Genomic DNA, 24,193 nt, shown 5'->3' on the forward strand with positions numbered 1-24,193 from the left:
GCGCTAAGGGGAGCAAACATATTAAGAACAGTATGCTATATACGCCAGGTCCATTGAAACATATGCTGTGCAGATGTTTCTTTCCTGCAGCGACTGTGTTAAGCAGCAAGGATGGACCGGCTTCCGGCAGGGACATGGAGACTTCTTTCAACGCGGCCCTAATAGAGCTGAATCCCTCCTCAGCTGTGCTTCTCAGCACAAGCAGGAGCAGAGCAGCATCTGCTCATATTCCCCTCCCAAATCTCATCTAAGGTATCTGACTGCTAAATGTAAATCACACCCAGAATCCTAGCAGCAAGGGAGTCTGGGAAATGTAGGGTTTTTTTTGTTGTTTTTTGTTTTTAGTTTTTGGGCTTCTGCAGTATGGGAGACCAGAAGAAGAATGTAATGAATGGCTAACACCAATCTATCATGCCCACTACAATAGTTTATTTTTATTTTATTCTAGAATTACTTTACTTTTATTTTTTTAATATATGTTGATTGATTTCAGAGAGGAAGGGAGAAGAAGAGAGAGAGAGAAACATCAATGATGAGAGAGAATCATCGATCAGCTGCCTCCTGCATGCCCCCTACTGGAGATCAAGCCCGCAACCCAGGCATGTACCCTTGACTGGAATCCAACCCAGGACCCTTCAGTCCGCAGACTGATGCTCTATCCACTGAGCCAAACCAGCTAGGGCTGACTTTTATTTTAATCTTTTTTAATTACAAAAGGAATACATGCTCACTGTCAAAGGGAACATAACAAACAAAACAGAAATAAAGTAAAAAGTGAAAGTATCCTGCCCTATCCCATTCTCCAAAGGGAATCACTGTCCACAGTTTGGATTGTAGTAGCCTATCAGTGGTTTTGTGCACTTCAGGGGGTTGGGGGGATTGTACTACCTACTGTTCTGTCATCTGTATTGTCACTTGAACGTATATCCTGGACATCTTTGCATAAGAAGAGATGAGATTCTAACTCCTGTTTTTAAAAGAGCTGCCAGGTGTCCTATGAGAGAGGTACTCTACCCATGGACCGGGGGTTGCCTCTAATGATTCCATAGTATGCATAATGCAAAAGGAACAGCTGTGCAGTATTTGGAGAGGTCAGGTTTTCAGAAGTGAAAAACCTATACCATATTCTGAGGCTGTAGCTTCCTAATCACCACACAGTCAGGGCACTTGACTCAGTTTAACTGCCTGAAATGTAAAACTCAAAAAATCAACCTAAACCCTAAAGCTGTAGATTCAGCAAACATTGCTGGAGGCTGTTGTCAGCACGAGGGGTTCATAAATATGGCCCCCCATTCCTAACCTCAAAGGGCCTGCCCTCTGCTGCAGACAGACAGGCCTGTGCACAGCTAGTTAGTGCCCAGCCCCAGGACATGAAGTGCAGGAGGCTGGGAGAGTGGAGAGAGGACATGCCTTGGACCCCAATGAGCAGCGGAGTTGGGCGTGTCAGAGAGCTAAGATTAAGAATCTTGTGCTACCACATGGAGATCTGGGGGTCAGGAGGAAGGCTGGGTCACATATCATCAGCTAGGTCCCCTGATGGCCACCAAGGACATATGATACGACATCCCTTAGCAAAGTGCCTGCAGATACTCCAAAGTGTGTTTCTCCTGCTGTTGTTTTTAGAACCTTGACTTTTTTTTTTTAAATATATTTTATTGATTTTTTACAGAGAGGAAGGGAGAGAGATAGAGAGTTAGAAACATCGATGGGAGAGAAACATCGATCAGCCGCCTCCTGCACATCTCCTACTGGGGATGTGCCCGCAACCCAGGTACATGCCCTTGACCGGAATCGAACCTGGGACCTTTCAGTCTGCAGGCCGACGCTCTATCCACTGAGCCAAACCAGTTTTGGCTAGAACCTTGACTTTAGCGTGTCTGTATCTGAGCTGGGTTGCCCCTAGCATCTCAGCCAATCCCAACCTAAGTCTGTATAACACAGAGGCCTCAGCAATAAGGGTGGCAGTGGACATGTGCTTCTATGCCCATCACATACAGTTGCTGCTCCGCTCACCAAGAGTTCCATTTTCCTTTAGAGAATTCTCCCTCCTCCATTCTCTGCCATGGAATCTAGTTGGAATTGCCTCCCATCCTCCCTGCAACTTCACCCCCTTCCTGGGCCAGGAGCTGACTCAAGCATGGGATTCTGACATACTCTGGGCCATCAAGGAAGAGTAAATCCAGCACTTGTGCAAAATCTATGGTAAAAATATCTTCTCTTTCTCTGAAGATCTGAAATTGAGGTGTGCTGCTATCTGAAGGGAAAGGCTGATGTCTGAAGAGTCTGGGGTCATTATGTGAGCCGTGAGGAAGGCAGATTAGAGAGGGTTAAAAAAAATGACTTCAGGGACATCACGAGAGCCTGGATCAAAAATCACCTGAAGGCAGACTTTTCTCTATACTTCTAAATTACATTAATTATTAACTCTCCTGTCTAAACCAGTTTAAGTTGGAGTTTTCTGTCATTTGCATCATACAAAATAGACACTTTTTTGCATATCATCCACAGGGGCGCTTCCTTGAATAGCCTCTAAAAACAGCCTAATATGCAATCTCCACCATGGCCCCAGAAATTGCTCCTGCTGGCCTCTCGCTGAGAGCCCTCTGAATGTATGTCCTGGAAAACTAACTCGAACTGGCTTAGACAAAAAGGAGAACCATATACGCACGAAGAGCAGGAGGAACCAAAACGAGGACCCCCAACAGTTCAGCATTCTCTCTCCTAGCCTCTGGCTTCCTTCCCCAAACCTGCTTTCTCATGAGGCTGGAGCATTGGGTGCCCTCAGCTCTAGTCTCACACATACAGAACGCCTACCCAAGAGGAAAAAGGTCATTCCTCCAGCTCCCAGTACAAGATCCCTGAGATCAACTCTGATTAGCCCAGCGGGGCTCACATGTACATCCTCGAACCAATCCCTGCAGTCATAGGACTGAGGTGCCACAATTGGCTCTGCTTTTTGTTTTATTTGCCTTTTGGTGGGAGGCAGAATCTATTGCTATGGCCCTACCAGCTGTGGGCAAACTACGGCCCGCGGGCCAGATCCGGCCCGTTTGAAATGAATAAAAGTAAAAAAAAAAAGACCGTACCCTTTTATGTAATGATGTTTACTTTGAATTTATATTAGTTCACACAAACACTCCATCCATGCTTTTGTTCCGGCCCTCCGGTCCAGTTTAAGAACCCATTGTGGCCCTCGAGTCAAAAAGTTTGCCCACCCCTGGGCTAGAGCGTCTGCCTGCGGACTGAAAGGTCCCAGGTTAGATTTCGGCCAAGGGCATGTACCTTGGTTGCGGGCACATCCCCAGTAGGGGGCGTGCAGGAGGCAGCTGATCCATGTTTCTCTCTCATCAATTTTTCTGGCTATCTATCCCTCTCCCTTCCTCTCTGTAAAATCAATAAAATATTAAGAAAACAACAAAAGGAAACATCAATGAGAGAGAATCGTTGATCGGCTGTCTCCTGAATACCCCCTACTGGGGATCAAGTCCACAACCCAGGCATGTGTCCTGACAAGGAATCAAACAGTGATCTCCTATTTCATAGGTTGACACTCAAGCACTGAGCCATACCGGCCAGGCCAGCATTATTAAGAGGAAGACAGAAATGGGCTGACTTCTCAGCACCTTGCCCACTCCTGTCTATCTGCGGTTTAGGGATGGCAATTTCTCTACAGTCCCACCCCACCCCCGACCCCAATCCTGAGCATCCCTCTGCTCTCTCCTCATACAACCAGAAAACCAGGCACCCAGACAGCCTCATGGGGCTGGAGGATAAACTTGGCTGGAGAGGATGAGACTGTGGCCTTGGGACCCACAGGAGGAAACTGCTGGCCTACAGATGCCGTGATGGGTGGGGTCCAGGCTGTGGTTCTCAGCCACCCCCAGCAGACTCCAGCCGCTCACTCACCAGCTCCCTCACTGCAGTTAGCTGCCTGCTGGAGGGGAGAGATAAGACAGAGGAAGGACAATGTGCAAAAAGATGCCCACGAGATCAGCCCAGCCCAGGAGATGGTAGAGAGCAGTTCAGAGTCTGGCCATGGTCCCTCAGCCCCGAGTCAGAGCTGCTGACCCAGAAGGCTCTGCGCCTTCCCAATGAGGCTGGAGGGCAGGGCTCGGGACCACAAGGGGTTTATCACCCCTGGATCAGAAGAAGTCTGTCCTTTGCAGACAATGGACTCCAGGATGAGGAGAAGCTGGTGAGGTCAGAGCAGCAAGCACTCAGGCACCCAGAGAACCGCTTGGCTGCTTCCTCTGCTCCTGGGAGCGATGGCGCCCCCCCCACCACCCACCCCCAGAACTGGCACAAAATCAACTGGAGTTGGTCATCATGGCTGCCGTGCACACTTGTTCTCGCTCCACACCCCCCACCCCCTGCCCCTTAGTAAAAGGCACCTCTCCTGATTAATTTCTGGCTGCCTGTCATTGTTCCCAACTTGTCGTAAATCTCAAGGTGTGCCAGGATGTTCTATATTTACTTGGTGCTTGCCCAGGCCTGCTGAGTTGGCAATCCTATTAGCACGATTTTTTTTTCTCATTGTGTTTGTGAAATGAAATAAAATCAAAAGGCCCTGTGTCCAGAGGGTTCTTCTTGCCCCCTTTCCCTGAACACTCAGGTTCTGGGGAGGTCATGAGGTCTTTGGTGGAGCGGGGGCCAAGGGTGCTTCTTTGCCTTCGGTGCTGAGCAGGTCTGGGAGGAGGCGTTGCTGGGAGACAGAAGTCCTCCCTGCCTTTCATGAAGACGGGGTCCTGGTGTGGGTGGAGGATAAGATCCATAGTCCACAAAGCGGAGACGTCAAGTGGCTGAGATCCTGAGCAAGAGGCTGGGGTGCAGGACATGGGTTCAAGGCAGGGAGGTGGGTTCCAGCCCAGTTCTGTCCATCCTACCTGGTGACCTTGAGCAAGTAATCCGAGCTCTCGCTGAGTCTCGCTTTCGTCATTGCAAAGTGGAGAGAACAATCCCTGCCTCATAAGGTGACCATAAGGATGAAATGAAATCTCATACTTATAATTCCTTGGCGCCAGGCCCAGCGGGGAGCCAGCATCCAGCAAAGACTTCGGGCATTCCTTTCGGACATTGCATCCTATAGTGCTGTATGTTCCAGCGCGGCTTCTGGGGACGCAGGGGGGAGAGGGGGCCTTTTTCTGGGTCCTTCGGTGGGAATCATAAAGGTTTGGGAAAGGCTTTGAGAGCCTGAAGCACGGGTATGATTAATGAGATGAGAGGGCAGCAGGTGCTCCTGAAACTGCTCCAAGGAAGTGATTTATTACTGAGAAGCCAAGGTACTCCAGCTCCACGAACGGCAGAGCACTTGAGAGCATTTTCCTGGGTAACAGGCCTCGGCCCCACACTCGCCTGCTCCACAGGAATAGTCTTTATAAGTCCATTCTTCCCTGGGCTTCTTTTTTTAAAATATATATTTTTATTGATTTCAGAGAGGAAGGGAGAGGGAGCGAGAGATAGAACCATCATTGACAGGAGAGAATCACTGATCAGCTGCCTCCTGCACGCCCCACACTGGAGATCGAGCCCACAACCCAACATGTGTCCTGACCGGAAATTGAACCCTGACCTCCTGGTTCATAGTTCAATGCTCAACTACTGAGTCATACCAACTCGGCTTCGCTGGGCTTCTTTATGGCTGAGTGCATGAATATGGGCAGTGTGCAAAATGACACATTCCTTGGTTCATGTCATAGAAGTGAGTTCCTCAGGGAAAGGTTAGGAAGTGTTTTAAGCAATTTTCTTAGAAAGGAACCCCTCCCCCCTTGTATGGAATCTTGGGGCATCCCTGTAGTGGAATATTATATAGTCAGCGGGTAATACTCGCACTGAAAAATACCTGTGAAAAAAGCAGGGTGCAATACTGTATGATCTAGGGCATTTTTAAATGTTTAAGACAAAAATACACCTTCTGGTCTCTAAGCAATAGATGATGAAGGGGTTTTTTTTTTTTGTCTTTGTCCTACTTTTCTGTTTTACTAATTTTTCAATGAGCATGTATCTTTATAATAATGATAATGACAAGAAGGAGGAGTAAAGGGAGGAGATAAAGAACTTTTAAAGATCTCTCAAGCCTTCATGTATTGCTGGTTCCCATAATAAATCACACTGTCCCTCTAGGATACCAATAAGTCATCGGGGGCAGTGAGGGAGGGGGGAAACATCACCGTAGTGACAAGTCCATGGGCATCAGACTAGGACTGCAGGGTGCTGACAATCCAGGGAATTTCACACCCTCGTGTGGACTTTCTTAGAAGGAAAAAAAAGGATGAGACCAGTGGTTTTCCAAGGCAATCTTATACAGAGGTTTAGTGCATGAAGCAGGTTACAAAGGAGCCAAACAGTATATTAGAAGGGAGGGAAGGAGAGATGCTGGAGCCTCAACCATCCCCGTCCCCTCTCAGTCCCCCAGGCCCCCATCACCAAGTCCACGAGGCCCTTCTTTTGATCTCTCTGCCTGAAAAGGAAACACAGCTTCAAAGTCTTGTATTCGACTGGCCCACCATGTGGAGAGCAGAGAAGCTGATGGCGGGGCAGTGGGGAGGATTCCATTTCTAAGTTCCTGGGAAATACATTTTTGCGGAATATCCACTTCCCTTTAAATAGCTCTATCCAGCTTTGTTTTAGAAACTAGCAATAAGGGTATTTTTGCCAAACAAATACGTCCTCTGGGAAGAGTGTTAAGGTTTGATTTGTGAATACATTTAAGGGTTTGACTTATCTAGTTGCCACGTGGACCCTACAGTTTACGAGACTGGATAAAATCATGATTATTAGCAGCTGATTCAGGCTTCCGGTAAGTTATATGTTCCTGTTAAGTTCTGTGCTCGGCTTCTGGGGTGGGGATGGGGGTGCTTTTTTGGATTTGTTTCTACCTAATTGTCTTCTGGAAGAACAGATTGCTGTGGGTTTAGTTTTTTGGGTCTTTGTGTTCTTTTTAATAAATGTGGGTTTGTGTATTTTTAGAACTCGTTTGCAAATAGGGCCTAAAATTTCAAAGGCATGTGTCTTGTCTGCACTTTGATTCTTGAACTCATCTTAGCGCCTTTGGGAGGCCTAGATCCAGTCTGTCCAGCAGCCACTAGGGCTGCTTCCTTCCTTCTGTCCTTCCAGAGAGGCAGCCAGAGGCAGCAGGCAGCCGTGGTTAAACGTGCGGGTGTGGATGAGTGTGTATGTGGGCCGGGGTGCTCCCAGGGTCCCTGGGAGTGCATTTTGGGACTGTCATGTGCTGTGGGGGCCCAGCTGAGAGAAACGGAAAGAAAGGGGCCACACGGTTGTCAGGCTTTCCTGCTCCCTAACAGGCAACACACAGCTCTACTGGGACCCTGCACTGGGGCCACGAGCAGAGACTCCGAAGTAAAAGTGTGGGCCTGGAAGGAAGACTGCCTTCTCACCAGCTGCTTGCTGGGTGACCTGGGGTGAGCGTTGTGCCTCCTGGAGGCTGTGTGCTCACCTGGAAAACGGAGGTAATCTGAGTAGTTTGTTATGAAGACATTTTACATAATCCCATTGGCCCTGTGATTATGTAAGGAAGAAATGCCCATGACTTGTAGAGATACTTAAAAAGTACGTAGAGCCGAAGCCGGTTTGGCTTGGTGGATAGAGCGTTGGCCTGCGGACTGGGAGGTCCCAGGTTCGATTCCGGTTGGGGGCATGTGCCTGGGTTGCGGGCACATCCCTGGTGGGAGATGTGCAGGAGGCAGCTGATTGATGTTTATCTCTCATCGAAGTTTCTAACTCTCTATCTCTCTCCCTTCCTCTCTGTAAAAAATTAATAAAATATATTTTTTAAAAAAAGTACGTAGAGATGTATAACCTGAGAGCTGGGGTTTGCTTGAAAATAATTAAGCAGAGCCCTGGCTGGCATTGCTCCGTGGTTAGAGCGTCAGCCCACACACCGAGGGTCATGGGTTGATTCTTGGTCAAGGACATGTACCTGGGTTGCAGGTTCAATCCCCACCCTGGTCGAGGCACATGTGGAAGGCAACCAATTGATGAGTCTCTCTCACATCAATGTGTCTCTCTCTCTCTGAAAATCAATGGAGAAAATATCCTTGGGTGAGGATCAACACAATAACAAGCAGAAATAAAATGGGATTATTCCATTTGCATCAGGTTCAAGAACAAGCAAGACTAAAACTGAGAATGAAAACTGAAAGGAAATTAAATGAATGAAAAGAAATAAAAAATGAGAAGTGGGAAAGGGCACCAGGGAACTTTCTGGGATGTGGAATGTTCTGTAATTTGATCTGAGTGATGATTACATGGGCAAAAATATTTGGCAAAAGTCATCAGCCTAAGGCTGGTTCAGAAGAATAATAATAATGTGTGTATGTGCGTAATGCATAATAAAACAAATGTAGTATTTTGTTAATATTTGGTGAATCTCACTGAAGAGTATATGGAATTTTTTTGTATTATTTTTGCGACTTCTGTAAACATGGAATTATTTCAAAATAATAAAGCTTTAAAAAACTCATCAAAATGTACACTTCAGATCTCTGCATTTTACTGTATGTAAATTATATGTCAAAGTAAAAGTTAAAAGCGGGGGTTAGGAAGTATACGTAGTAAAATCTTGACAAACATCGACTCTGTGTGACAGATGTATAGAGGTTTATACATTTTTCTTTGTAGTTTTGTATAGGTTTAACTATTTTTATAACACAAAACAAATTTTTAAAAATTTAAAACTACCAAAATATCTGTCAAGTTCCTGGCCCTGTGCCTGGCACAAGGTGGCTTCCCCTTCTAAAAACGGTCCCATCTGGGCCGCCCTGCACCTTCTCTCTCGCGGGATCAGGGAGTTACACACACGCCAGCCTGCTGATGCTGGCACTGCCTGTGACCTCACTGGACAAAAAATGCACTCCAAGCTGGTTTTCTATGTCCTCCAACTACAAGAGGGTGAAGCAAACAGCCAGACAACACTGGGGATGCATGTCCTTTCCAAATGCCCACTCGGGTGCATCACTTTGCCTGGATGTCTTCCACCAGCAGATGCTACACTCAAAGCAGCCGTAGCCACAGAAGGCCAGGAGGAAAAGTCAAGGAGGGCAAAGACAGAGATTTGTAAATACTGTGTAAGACAAGCAGGAGCCACTCTGGATCTAATTGCACTTTTACAACATTTGCCTTGGCCTACACAAAGGGAAAAGGTGAGGGCTGATGACCTTTGAGGTGAGTCAAGCACATCTCTTAAGAAAGTCTCCATTTTTATGAGACTGAACAGGAGTGCTGACCCAGGAGGATGGAAACCAGTTGCTTTTCCCATCCGCACCACTAATGATCCCTGTGACCTGGGTGAGGCACCTCCTCAGCGTCTATCCTCCTCCTACAAATGAGGGTTTGGACCTCCAGCTTTGTGATTCTCTAAACCAAATATTGAGCCTTAGGAGGGAAGGACTCCAGGTCACGGAGTAGCCGTTAGTGCTTCCTGAACCCAGGCAGGAGACAAATGAAGACACAGGTGAGATCGAGACTGCAGGAAAGATCTGGTATAGCCACATCTTTCAAATTGCCAAAGAAAGTGAAAATCTAGATTTTTATGTCCTATCTCCTGATTTCCAAATTACAGTAATTAAGTCAGATTTTTTTTTTTTTTTTTGTAAATGCTATGTGAACCTAACAAAAATATTTATGAACAGAATTTAGTCCCTGGGTTGCCAGAATATGACTTTTGTGTGACATCACAGCTTCCTGGCTGGGGGCTAGATTGGAGGTCTCTGATCTTTCAATAACAGGGTTGTGTGGCTCCTTAAGTCCCAGAGAGCTCTAACTCAAGACTGAAAGTGAATTTAATGACAAATACTTCAAACATTTTTTAGCATAACTTATAGTAAAAAATTCATTTTACAGTGGTGCAAATCTCTAATAATAAAAGGGTAATATGCTAATTAGACTGAACGTCCTTCCAGACAAAGCCGGAGCTGCGAGGGAGGACTGGGTCCCGGGTGCCAGAGGGAAGCCAGTGCCAGCAGCCAGGGGAAGGAAGGCCTACTCTTGCACAAATTTCGTGCATCGGGCCTCTAGTACATATATAAAACTGAACGAAAAGATTCACAAAATAAAACGTACCCCTACTATAAGTGATGCCCTCTGATATTTTCTATTTATCCTACTTCATTTTTTAAATGCTGCTAGCAACCCATTAAACTGATTTCAAAGGTCGTGTTGGAGAAACATCGCTTTAGAGTTCACAATTATTTAATTCTCCTTATGAGGTAGGAATTATTTTCATTTCCATTTTACAGACTAGAAAAATGAATCTCAAGCTTCGAACAACAGATCTCATATTCTATTATTTTTTTTAAATCAAGAAAGGCAAGAAAGGGAGAAATTGGAAGACTCCGAAGAGCAAGGTCACAGAGGAAAACTCCCAGAGGCAAAGCTATCCAGGACCACCTTGGGGAGAACAGGCAACTCAAGCAGGAGGGTTAAGGCTGTGTGCGGCGGGGCATGCAAGCAGTCTCCCCTCTGCCTCCCTAATGAAATCTGCAGTGAAATCCACATGGCTCCCATGCCATGGGTGTGTGGCTTCTTTAAGGAGGAGCCAGGTTGTCATCCAGGTAACCCCACTGCCGACTCAAAGGAAATGATGAGGTTGCTAATGCCTAAGTCACATTTATGAGCTTGAAATTCCAGCTGCATACAGGTAGGAGTGGGTGATTGGCAGTCACAGGGAGAGAGAGGATTTAAATCTGAGATCCATTTGACCATCAAGGCTGACCTGTGAAACCTCATCACTCGACTTTACTACCTCCCAGTTCATTATTAATGAACTGACAAAAATTCCACGTCTTCTCCATAGGCACTGATCACAGAGCACAAGTGGCAGCAGCCTCGCCTAGGGATGTCAGCGGGGAAGATTTCGTTAGACCAATGAACTTTGCTCCTGATTGGACCACTCAGCTAAGCCTAGCGATACTGTTTCTAATCAAGCTTGGCTGCCATCTGGGCTGGGGTAGGGAGCCTGGCAACACCCTACACAGCCCAGCACAATCCAGCATGGCCCAGCATAGCCTAGCCCTCACTGGCAGTACACCTGACTGCATTCTAGGATGGCTGGATCTCTCTCCATCTCTTTGTCTCCTTTCCTTGTCTCCTCTACCTCCAGATTCCTAGGGAGAAGCAGTGGAGGGGAGTGTCTGTTTCCAAAGTCAATGATTTCAAGTCTTTTCATTGGGTGGCTTTTTGCTTTCTCTGAAGTGTGTGGTACACGCACAGCTGCTAGGTAATGTTTAAAGCCAGTGAGTCTTAGATTTGTATCACAAAAGTCAATTAACAAGGCAATTTCTTCCCTTGGTTTGTATTTGTATATTATTAATGAATTATGAGGCCTCCTAATGTGGTAAATTAGCCTAGGTAACTCGGGAGCAGAGTACAAACATTCCCCCCACCCTCTTAATGGCCCCAAATGTTTATCTCATACAGAGAAAACTATATACAAGCACAGGGAGGTCTCCCTGTTCCAGCAGCCAAGGAAGCACACCGGAGCAGCTCTGATAAATATTGATGTTTGTTTATCCAAAGGCGCAGACCATGCTGGCAAGCAGCCACCCCCTCCCACGCTCATGTAACTGGCAAGAGTGATTATGCAAGGAGGAGATACAGGAACCTCAACTGCCTTTGCTGAATGACCGTCAGCCTTTGTTTCCTGAACACACAGACACACACTCACTAGGAAAACTAGATGTCCTGACCTACGAAGGTCGGGCATAGGACAAAATAACAACAACAATCAAAACAGAGAAATACCTATGTCCTATCTTTAATCAAAGGGCAGAAGCATAGAGTCTTGCGTACATAGAGAATGGTGATGGCAAGATCTCTGTCTCACTGGAGTAACTCACTTAGGGATGTGTGAATGCTGCTCCAAAGTGCTGCTTTGTTACAAGATCGATGCCATTAACAAATAAATTGTGCTCGATATAAATGCCAGAGCATTAACATGGAGATATTTATAAGCACCCACTCCGTAAGTCACAATGGAGCACCTACTAATGTACAAGGCAATGTGAACAATACCCTTCATCTCATCGCATTCATCTACTTCTAAGCACCATGATTCAGCCTCAAAATGTTTGGGACTAAAGCTGAGTAGAAATTAATAAGACCCATGTATTCAGTCCTTTAATGAATCTGTATTGAATGCTTATCGTGTGAATACCAGGTGTTAGACACACAACAAAAGCAGGAAAAGATACAGCCCATTGAGTAGCCCAGCAACCAGCTGGGAAGACAGACATGTCGGCAAAGCGTTATAAAGCAGACCAGGAGCTAGAGGGGCACCCCGGCTCCTGGAACACCCAGGAAGGAGAGGGCCATCAGGAACGGCCAAGAAAGTGTGCTGGGGAGAAGCGAAGTGCCCTCTACTTATGGCCTCTACTTTCCCCCTCGTTGATTCCTGCTCCTGGGGTATGAAACTTACTCTTCCAGGTGGCCTTCTCCGAGGACTAGCAGACCTCACATAGGCACATCTCAGGTGGGAAAATCTCAGGGGGGCATCTTCCTGTGCCCCAAGATTCCCATCTTCTCCGTTCAGAGACAAGAGAAAAGAAAACCAAAGAGCTCCTCTTTTCATAATTAATTCTCTTTCTGACAAAATCTATCATTTTCTGTCTGCCCAGGCTCCTTTAGACTGAGCTCCCTGAAACCCTCTAGAATCTAGATGACACTGATGCAGAGAGGCCTGAGGGCACTCAACAAGGCCGGGCCTTCCGGGAGCCTCTTCTTACAGCCTCTTACAGGGAGATCGACCTGGGGCCAGAGACCTGGGGGGAAACCTCGTGCAGCTTCCAGCATCTGCAGAGAGCAAAAAAGCAGAGCAGAACTGCCTGGCATCTCATCCTTCCCCCAGTCTGTGGGCCTGCAAGTGCATATGTCTCTAATTTGCATTTTATGGGTTTCTACCTGGATGGCATAATGAATAGCTATCTGTATGCAATATTCCCTTTGCCTCCCCACTCCTGTCAGCTTCATCTAATTAAACACCTACTCCCCCTTCAGATCTCAGGGAAATCTGCCTTCCCCAGAGAAGCCTTCCCTGACCCACTGGGCTAATTATTGACTTATTCACTCTTACTATGCCAGGCACCTTTTCCTCTATGACCTTTGTTACCGCTTGCAGTCATGCATTCATTTTGCATCATTTTCTTTTATTTCTGCCTGCCTGTCCCACGGCCATAGCCTCCATGCCGGACCCACAGTGTCCCGTTTATTGCCCTCAGTAATCCTAGCTCTAGGCTAATGCCCAGCACTTAGTATGCATTCAACAAATTCTCCTAGATGATAGAATAAAGTTCAAGGAATGGAACTCTCCCCAGAACCCGTTTCTCTTGTTCTACCACAGAGCCCTCCCTGCCTGGCTTGGATTTCTGTTTGCTTTGAGGCTTTGCTTTGCTGATCAAAGGCACGACAGGCAAAGGCCCTCCTTCAAGCTCCAAGCATCTCCTGGACTGCCTGGCCTACAGGAGCCCTTCCAAGGCAGCATGAAAATAAATAAACAGGTATTTTTACAAATGAAGATCTCAGTGCAAAAAAGGCCAAATATTTTTCCAAGAGTAGCGCAAATGTGTTGTTTCAGAAGATTTTTATAAAAGACAAAAATCAATAATGTTTTTGTGCCAGTCGATGAGCTTCACGTTTAGAACAGGAAGAGGATCTAATGGATGGTTTTTCAACTGCTTTCCTCCCTCAGAAATATGATGCGGTCCTGCCCGACAGGAGTTTGAGGAGACAGAGGGCAGAAGGCTAAGGACGTTGTCTAATGCAGGGAGTAAGTTTGGAAAGAAGGTCAGACTCTCCCCGACCTGCCAGGTTGGTGACTGGATGGATATTGTCTGCTCTTCAAACTGTCTTTGCATTCAAGTAGAGACCTTCAAGGATATCTGCCAGCAGCCTCCTCACCCCCAGACACCAGGCCTCACCCCTGGGCAAGAGTTGATTCTACCAAGGCTGAGGGATTCTCTGTCCCTGGAATTTGGAATCCGGACCCAGAGCCATGTGCTGGTCTGTTAGGCACTTGAAATGCGATGCCAAGACAGGTCAGGTTGCCACATGCATGAAGAGCCACAGAGAGCTATCCTGCAGACAGAGTTAGAAGAAGGACAAGAGGGAGAAGATCAAGTGTCCACAAATGAGAGGGCCATCTTATTCCCAACTTTCTAGGCCTGGTCCTTGTCCCTTATGAGGCCAGCCTGAGTTTCCTGTCCTTAGAACCCATGAAGTCCCCTCGTGTCCTTCCAGAAAATGCCCTTTCTATCTCTTGTTGGCAAAGTTAGTTTGAGTACATTTCTGTTCCAGATGTATTAGTTTACTCTGGCTCCTGTAACAAATTCCCACAAACTGGGTGGCTTAGAACGACAGAAATTTATTCCCTCTCCCTTCTGGAAACCGGAAGTCTGGAGGTGCCAGCAGGGCTGTGCTCCCACCAAGGCTCTGGGGGAGAATCTTTGCTTCCTCCAGCTTCTGGCGACTCCTGGCTTTCCTTGACTTGTGGCTGCTTCTTTCCAATCTCCGCCTCCATCTTCACATGATCTTCTTCTCTCTTCCTGTGTCTTCTTCTCTTCTAAAGACACTGATCATTGGATTTAGGGCCTATCTGGTGAATTCAGGTATCATCTCAATATCATTAACTTAATTACATCTGCAAAGACCCTTTTCCCAAATGAGGTCACTTTTTATAAGTACTTGGGGTTAGGACTTTGGGGGCCACCATTCAACTCACTACCTTGCATATACATTGAGCTCTAAAACAAGTTTACCAAATATTCCTTACAAAGTAGGGGTGACTAGCTGATGCACAGCCCACAACACAAACTATTTACAGATTCTAAGAGATAAGTAAATAAAGCAACTTGCATTTGTGGGAAAAAGTGTGGCATTTTGTTTTTTTAATATTCTAGGCTGGATTCAAGCCTGGTCTATCATGTTAGAAGTCACTGTCTTCCCTCATCTCCTCTGAATTTGTATTCAAGATAATACAGCTATGCGGCTACTATGGTGTACTGACACTTGCTAGGTATCAGGCACTGTACTTGGCTCTTTACAAGGCATATCACATTGAACCTTCACAACAATCTTTTGAGGACAGAATTATTATCCCCAGGAGTCACACCCAAGTTGGTCACCACTAGGATGACCTTTTTGACAATCTGGCACATTTGAGGGCTGTGAATATCAGAAGAAAGGTACTAACATGAGTAGTACCTACTATGTGCCAAGCACTGCATTTGGTGCTTCACAGATGTGATCTCGTTTAATTTCCTCCATGAGAAAGATGGTGCAGGAATTAGTGGAAAGTGAATCACAGTAGCCAGGGCTTCCCACGGACATAACTTGGTAAAGTAAGTGGGATAAAGTCCCAGTTGTTCCTGCTTATCAGGGCCAATGGGGATCATCCCCTACAGATCTACTCATAGGAACTCAAGGAAACACTGATGCAGGCAGACACCTGTGTCTGGCAGAATGGTAGTTGTAAACTGAAAATGAGAAAGTACTTCCTTGGTGGGAGGACATCTGTAATACTTTCAACAATAAAGATAAATTTAAAAAAAATAAAAATAAATAAATAAAAGAAAGTATTTTTCTTGCTTGAGAAGCTGCTAATGTCACCTCCCAAATTGCGGGCCTGGACAGGAAGTGAGGCAACCTCCAAGGGTAAGCTTCAAAGTGAAGACTTCTCTGAACACATGTTCCTTCCTAATGCTTTTCTACCCCAACCCTAGGAAAGCTTCACTCTAGTCTCATATTCTCTCTATTACCAATGCTATCTTTTCGCTCCTCTAACCATGAGAGTTGAGGACACACAGTTCAAATAAAGATCACAATTGACCTTCCCCTTTATTCTTCTTCATGTAGCTCTATTCACAGTCACCCAGGTCAGGTGCTCCCCTGACCCAGAGCCATCAGCCATCAAGTCCTGCCTACCAATCTGTCCCCTCCATGACTTCCTCTCTTCTCTAACCATCATTGCCCCGGATCAGGTCCCCATTATCTTTTTCCTGACTCAATCAGGTATCCCTGCCTCCATCAGCTCTTGATTTGATCTTGTTGTTCCTTTGCTTTCAACTCTGTGATGCCCACCTACTCCCCATTAACCTAAGCAGTGGTTTTCAAAATGTGTCTGGAGGAACCTCAGCTTAATGGGTCTTGTTGAGGTTTTAATGAGCCCAGTAAAAAAAATTCTGCTGAGTTTTAAACTAATTGAGAGACACAGGATTCCAACAGATGGAAATGAAAATAATCATGTTTATTACTGCAAAACAATATTGGAGGATATGGCTTAGCTCTGGCCAAGTAGCATGAAAACACTTCCCTGAATTAAATCACACATGCCCTAAGCTGTATAAACATTTTTCCTCTTGACACATGATTGTTCCTTAAGAGGAGGGTTTTCAGATATGAATAAAGGAGTGTGAATTTATGTGCAAACCCAGGAGTTAGACTCTTATAGAAGTTGTCAGGCAGCATTTCCCAAAGTGTGTTCCATGGAACACTAACTTTGAGAAGAGATGACCTGGAACAAAAATGTTCCATGGTCAAATGCCTTTAGAGAAAATTACACAATGTTCTCCCTTGAGAATCGTAATGCACCCATGAGCATATTAGAGGCTCCCTGGTCTGCAGTAAGGAATGACTTTGCTTATTAGAGGTTAGCCCATTGTTTCCCAAAATTATTTGACTTAAAAAAAAAAAAGTTGGGAGTGGTAAGTCTCTTTATATTTCTATGTGACAGAAACTCCATGGGAGGAAGGGGAGGAAGGGCTTGAGCTTAACCCCCTCCCCCTCTCTTCAACTCAGTTTTTCCTAAGTGGACCTTTGTTGTTCATTTTTGTTGCTTCTGATAGATTGTGGCTCTAAAGTGTCTTCTGAAATTTTGCTGTTTTGATATTAGAATGAGCACTTAGAAATGTTTTAATAAAAAAGTTTAGGACTCAAGTAGAGAGCAATAAGAGAATTATTGATTTCACAAACTAAGTGCAATTTATTCAAGGTTTACGTATGACCTCTGAACTCTAATGCAAAGGCAAAGCCATTTGTAGCGGCTTTGTGGTTAAAAGTATTATGAAGTCCTTTGAAAGATCCTTGGCACAGTTGAGACATGTGGAATAGTTTCAAAGTAGAAGATTCCTAACCTTCATATTACATTGGAAGTATGTGTCAGTTTTGTTTATTAGAATACATGAATGGAGTAGTAAATGCTGTGTTGGGAAACTGTCCTTGGCCAAAGACCATTTGGCTCCTATTCTTTAGGAAAGCGATCCACCCCCAACCCCAATCCCAGAGATCTTTGAGGTAACTGAAGAACATGGAAGAAGAAAGGTCTGCCTAGCTAAGCAATTTTGTGGAAAGGACTGTACACTTCTCAGTCTAGAGTCTTAATTACTCTTGCTCGGATGAGAATGACTATAAAAATGTATGTGGTCTAAATAGGGCAGAATAAATGTTCTTCGCCAGCTCTTGAGTTGTCTTCAGTCCAAAGACATTTTGACCTGAGCCAGGAAGTAAGACAGTGAGGATAAAAACATCTGAAACTCATGAACATCTTCAAAGGTATCAGAGGATGTAATGAGCCCAAGTGTGGTTTGAGGAAAAGTAGCGTTAGCAGAAATCAGAACAGAATTTGCTAGAGGTTGGATGAGCATCTAGGTCAATTTCTATAGAGTTCCAAGGAAAGAGAGGTTTTGACAACCATTGGCTTATTTGACCGATGCATTCAGGCCCTCAAATGGATTTCTTTTAAATATGTATGTATAAAGCCTGACAAGGCTCTTAATAAGTCAAAAACTTTCAATGAATCCAATAATTGTCAAAGCTCCTCTTCAGTTTGTATAAAAAACATACCCATAGATATGCTTTCCAGGGTTAATGGTCATAAAATTCTAGTCACTCTTCTACCCGTAGTTTACATATACCAAGTGAATTCAAATCATTCATTCAACACACTTTGAATTCCTGGTCCTGGAGTGATAAGGAGTTATTGTCCCTGCATTCAAGAAGCACAGTCTAGTTGGAATGACTGGCATATTAGCAAATTTAAACACCCTTTGGAGTGACAGAGTCAAGGATAAAAGTATGTGCTAAGAACAATGAGGTCTAAGGAAGGGGTGTCACAATGCCTGGAAGAGAGGATAGAGAGTCCTGTAAGAATAAAGGGGCAGTATGGTAAGAAGGCAAGGGAACTTTATTATAAAAGAACTGCCTATGCAAAGGCTCTGAGGTCTTGAATTGAGAGTCCAGACATAAACTCTCACATTTATGGTCAATTGATTTTTGAAAAGGGTACAAGACAATTCAATGAGGGAAAGAATAATCTTTTCACCAAATGGTCTGGGGCAACTAGATATCTACATGAAAATGTATGAAGTTAGACCCCTACCTCATACCATATACAAAATTAATTCAAGTTGGATTAGACCTGCCCTGTCCGGTTTGGCTCAATGGATGGAGCGTCGGCCTGCAGACTGAGGGGTCCCAGGTTCGATTCCGGTAAGGGCACATGCCTGGGTTGTAGGCTCGATCCCCGGTGGGGGTTGTGCAGGAGGCGGCCAATAGATGATTCTCTCTCATCACTGATGTTTCAATCTCTCTCTCACTTCCTATCTCTGAAATCAATAAAAATATTTTTAAAAAGATGGATTAGATCTAAATGTAAGAACTAAAAACATAGGTATGACCTTGGATTAGGCAATGGTTTCTAAGATAGGACACCAAAAGCATAAGCAAGCAAAGAAAAACTAGATAAATTTGACTTCAACAAAATTTTAAAACTTTGTACTTCAAAGGACACTATCAAGATAGTGAAAAGACAATTCACAGAATGAGAGTAAATATTTGCAAATCATACATCTGAGAATGGACTTAAATCCAGAAATATAAAGAACTCTTAAAAATTAATAATAAAAACTTAACTACTAATAGCCTACTGTTGACCAGAAGCCTTACCAATAACATAGTCAATTAACATATTTTGAATATTATATGTATTATATACTGTATTCTTACAATAAAGTAAGTTAGAGAAAAGAAAATGTTATTAAGAAAATCGTAAAGAAAAAATACATTTACAGTACTGTACATAATTATTAAAAACAATCTACATATAAGTGGACTCAGGCTATTCAAGGGTTAACTGTACTCAAGGCCCTATTGGCACTTTTCCAACTTGTAGTACTAACCTCATAACGTCTTCAAGTAAGCTGAAGTAAGTCAATATTTTGTAATTAGAGGAAACAAGTACTTCAAAATTCAGTGGTCAGATTTTTACCCAATAGGAAAGGGTAGTCAGAAAGTGTTGCTTTACAACATCTTATAACCTAACCTAACACTTGAACACATGCTTATTAGCTATTTGCAGTGTTAATAAGACTTCTTTGTCTTTTGGGGGAACCTGAAGAGTAAGCAAAAGAAAGATGCTCAGCCAGGGTCCTTCTGAATGTCTGCTAATGTTGATTCTTTATTTCCTCTGGTTGTGAGGTAGAAGGAACAAAGAGCTAGTGTATTATACACTGTATGTCATGGTGGTCACCTGGTCAGAATCTGGGCACAGGTGAACCTCACTTGGAATACTGTCCCTGCCACTTAGTAGTTGTGTGGCCTTGTGCAAACTGCTTAGCATCTCTGTGCCTCCATTTCTATGCTTAACTTCATTTTTATTTGAGGGCTTATTTCAGTCGTAGGATGCCCATTAATAGTACCTTTATTTTAAAAAGGCTTTTAGTAGGCACTTAGGAGTAATACATCTTGGTAATTTTTTCCTGATTACAAAAAAAAACACACGACAGTGTTGAGATTTTCTGCACATCAGTATCTTACTTTCTTTCATTAGTTCTGTTTTATTTTGCTGTGTTTATTATTAAGTTACTTGTCAAAGTACTTCCCTGAAACTCTGCTATCAATCAGGAAAAAAGAATTAAAATATTTGCTTGCTAAATGTATTTTGTTACTAAATTGTGGCTCTATTGGTGCTTAGGTAAAGCAGACAACACAGATGCAGAGTCAGAATGAGTATGCTTAGCTGTAGAACCCCATTCTTCTGATGGGTAGTGGGCAGTAAGGAACAGTGAGGGCAAGAGGTAGTGTACATCTCCTTGGCTCAAAATTGCCTTCTAAGGCCCCATTCATCCCAGGAATTCTTTGAGGCTTACGCAGAAGTCTTTGTTACAATGCAAATGCCCCAAAAGACCTATCAGTCAACCATCCAGGCAATTCCTTTTCATACTGTTCTAAGACCTGGGCAGAGAAAAGAGGTTCCTGCCCTAGAGGACCCCACATTCTCTCTCTCTCTCTCTCTCTCTCTCTCTCTCTCTCTCTCTCTCTCTCTCTCTTTCACACACACACACACACACACACACACGCACGCATGCACACATACATTAAGTAACACGTGTATGCTTCTGTCACTGGGGACCTGATGCTCAGAACGGACACATCACTACCCCTAATCCATTCTTGGGACCACCACCTCTCAGGCCCCAGGGAAAACTTTTCCACATTTTACCTTTTGTCCTCAAAACCAAGGCTCCTGGGTCCCAGTGCTGTGAAGGTTTGTGGGTTGCTGCTGCCAACATCTGAGCTAGACATTGTTCCAGAGGGCACAGGGGATTGAAGTGGTAGGAGCCTGTTGCAACAGAAAAGGCAGATTAATTAACTTGTCAATTCCTTCCTCTCAGACAGCATGAATTACACAGATTTTTGTGTAGTACAGTGTTCTTCCTGCCAATGCTGAGCATCTTTTTCTTCCTTTTATTTGTGTTCCATTTGTAGTTTCTAAAGTCATGATGAATTAACATAACCACACAAAAAAGTGCACGTAGGCAGTTGAGAAACATAATATTAAACAAATCTTCCTTACCTGGTAGGGGAGATACCAGGATCACCAAGGTCTTTTTCCCAGGGGGAGGCTCACCCCATTGTATTCCTGGAGTGCTAACCCCTGCGATTTCCACAAATGCAGGAAACTCGACTGCATAATTTGTGGTAGTGGGAGACTGCATTTGTGCTTTCCCCTAAAAAAAAAAAATTCATATTACTCAAATATATTTGTAAATCTAGGGTAACATGATTTACTAGTATATTGGCAACTGAGTTAAAAGGATGAATGCTGGAATTGTGAATAGTTTTATTTTTGTAAAAATATTTAGAGTTAATTCTATTTTTGAAATGTCAAATAAAAACTGTAGCTTTATTTTTTAAAAAATATTTTTATTGATTTCAGAGATGAAGGGAGAGAGAGAGAGACAGAGAGAGATAGAAACATCAATGATGAGAGAGAATCATTGATTGGCTGCCTCCTGCACAACCCCCGCTGGGATCGAACCCACAATCCAGACATGTGCCCCAACCAGGAATTGAACCTTGACCTTCTGGTTCAAAGGTTACTCAACCACTGAGTCACGCCAGCTGGGCTGCAGCTTTATTTGAACAATTTTATTTATAACATTTTATTCATTATTAAGATTTTTTTCATGCTTTAAAAATAAAATTTCTTCTAAAATATTCAATTCAATTCTTATTTTTAACATTTATTTTCATTTACATTTTTGATGGAAATATATTCAAATTTGATACTCTGTGAATATAATGACGTGTTCATTTTAATCCTTTAGATCCTATTGTCAATGGCACATAAATTATGTGTATATTTTGATTATAATGAAATAATTAGTGAATTTTTTTCTGGAATGAAAGCAAAAAAATAAGTTATACAGAATATATAAATCATAAAATATGCCTTATGTTATCCTCACCCAAATATTTCTGGGCCATCAACAGCACACATCCTATATAATAAAAGCCTAATATGCTAAGTGTTCGGTCAGCCGGTCAGCCATTCAACCAATCAAAGCATAATATGCTAATGATATGCTAAGGCCATTCAATGCTCGCTATGATGTGCACTGACCACCAGGGGGCAGACGCTCTGACCGGTAGGTTAGCTTGCTGCTGGGGTCCAGCCAATCAGGACTGAGCAAGAATGGTCGGATACACCCTGGAGCCCTCCCATGGTTCCTTCCCAGCTGGCCAACCTCCCGTGTCCCTCCCCGGCCCCAATTGTGCACCATTGGGGTCCCTCGGCCTGACCTGTGCCCTCTCGCAATCTGGGACCCCTAGGGGGATGTTGGAGAGCCGGTTTCAGCCCGATCCCACAGGCCAAGCCACGGGACCCCACTGGTGCACTAATTCGTGCACTGGGCCTGCAGTATAATAATAATTAAGTTCAGTTGTCTTTGATATTTTGCCAACTTTCAGTCATTTAAAACTATAGTTTTCCAATTTTTAAAATAATTTTGCCATTATGAAGCCATATTTGTCATTATAGACGGAGAAGACAAATTCAATTTAACAGCTTGATTTATAATTTTTAAACATTTAGACCATTTGTACTCCAGCCTGGACCCCGAATATTTTAAGGATGGGCCCAATTGCTTCAATTAGATAATCAGATGGTTCTTTTTCTAAAATTTAGCTATTAATAGTTAACTTATCGACACTAAGTATGTCAGACTTTAAATGAAGTAACTCCTACATATGACCTCATTAAATCCTCTCAATAACCCAGGTCATAGGTAATTTTATTACCTTCATTTTATAGAGAGGAAACTGACGTTTGGGGAGTTTAGGTGGCTTGCTCAAGGTCATATAACCATTATGTCCTGGAGCTGGGATCTGCCCCCAGGAGGTCTGCGTACCTTTAGGAAAGGGCACTCTGGGAGAGCTGACCTTGATTGGCATCCCTAACAGAGAACTTGGACACACAGAAGGCAATGTGAGGGGTCAGGATGCTGGGAGAAAGGGCTGCAAAAAAAAAGTCCCCAACTCCACAGTCAAGCTTGAGATCCAATGTCACCTCCAGGGAACAGCCGCAAGCACCAAAGGCTACCAATTGTCTGGATGGACAAGGACCCCGGTGTCACTAAGTCTACACATTCTACTGATGTCAACAATGGGCACATAAGAAAAAATCCATTTATCTTTTTGCTCTTGAATGCTCAGTCATTTAACAGGCAGATTTAGAGGACTGGTTCCTCCTTTCTTATTTCCATCTCTCTCCTCTGCTCCCTCCCTTCCCCCCTTTTCTTGTAATAAATATATATTATGCTACTACAACACACTAAGCACAATGCTAGGTACTGAACAAAGCAGACAGGGCCTTGTACATATGGAAATTATTATCTAATGGAGAGACAGACAGAAAATCAACATGAAATACTGAAAATTACGACGATGACACAAAACATGGAGGAGAGGTAGAGCACACTAGGAAAGCATACCAGGGGAATCTGGCCCAGTCTCAGGGTACCAGTGAAGATTCCCTGAGAAAACAACATCTGAGCAGTGATCTGGGCAGTAATCGTGGTTAAGAATACACAGGTTCAGGGGGATATGACAGGCTGAGCGCCCTGTGAAGGAAGGGAGCCTGTGGGTTTGAGCATGAAGGCTCTGACTGGAGGCCAGTGAGTCTGGATATATGAATGGAGGGCAAGGTTCCAGACCTTCCTATGAGGAAGTGCCCAAATTATGGCCCACTGCCTATTTTCATAAAGTTTTATTGGAGCATAGCCACCCTCATTTATTTACTTATGCTGATGGCTGCATTTGGCTACAATGGCACAGTTGAAGAGTTAAGACATAGACCTTATGGCCCACGAAGCCTGAAATATTTACTCTCTGCCCTTTAGAGGAAAAATCTGCAGACCTCTGATCCAAACCATGGAGGTCAAGGATCATGCCCTTTATCTTCACAGCCGTGGGAAGCCATCAAAATGTTTTAAAAGGAAAGCGGATAGGAAATAATGGGATCTGATTTTCATGAGGAACGCTCAGGAGCCAAATAAATACTTACATTACTTTGCAGAGCCAGGCCCTCCAAAGACCCCTTTGAGGAAACTGGCATTAATCTCTGCAGGAATGGGTTCTAAGTCCTTTCTTGCCTGTGGCAGGGGGCCCTATCAGTTTCTTCCTACCTAAGCCCCTTGTATTAGTCAGACTCCTTTGGGAGCAAGTGACAGAAGCAGAAGCTAAGCCTTCTATACAGCGGGAAAGGAATGTACTGGTTCATATCACTGGGAAGGGCAGTGGGGAGGCTCAGAGAAGGCAAGAACAACAACAGAAAACAGAGCCTACCCCACTTGCACCTAGGGACTCGCCATCTCAAGAACCCTCTCTCCATTCACTTTTCACCTTAACT

The 24,193-nt window shown here is 44.1% G+C and overlaps 1 long non-coding RNA gene and 1 other non-coding gene across 5 annotated transcripts in view; one reads left to right on the top strand and one right to left on the bottom strand.

Annotated features, from left to right (window-relative positions):
- LOC139021702 (uncharacterized) overlaps positions 1-24,193 on the bottom strand; it is a 74,304-nt gene that overhangs the window by 42,827 nt on the left and 7,284 nt on the right. For 2 of the 4 annotated variants that reach the window (XR_011473534.1, XR_011473535.1), the window contains exons 2-4: positions 20,858-21,011; positions 20,504-20,623; positions 14,381-14,602 (exon numbers count right to left, since the gene is read on the bottom strand). This is a non-coding gene — a long non-coding RNA (uncharacterized lncRNA). Of the gene's footprint in view, positions 1-14,380; positions 14,603-15,448; positions 17,496-20,503; positions 20,624-20,857; positions 21,012-24,193 lie in introns of those variants that run through there. The other 2 variants (XR_011473536.1, XR_011473537.1) reach the window with 2 other exon arrangements.
- LOC139022269 (U1 spliceosomal RNA) lies at positions 20,850-21,014 on the top strand. Its single transcript, XR_011473652.1, has one exon. It is a non-coding gene; the product is annotated as a U1 spliceosomal RNA (small nuclear RNA).

Source organism: Myotis yumanensis, unplaced genomic scaffold (assembly GCF_028538775.1).
Source record: "Myotis yumanensis isolate MYYU_CA2020_CCGP unplaced genomic scaffold, mMyoYum1.0.hap1 SCAF_13, whole genome shotgun sequence".
In the NCBI taxonomy this organism is placed as follows: Eukaryota; Metazoa; Chordata; class Mammalia; order Chiroptera; family Vespertilionidae; genus Myotis; species Myotis yumanensis.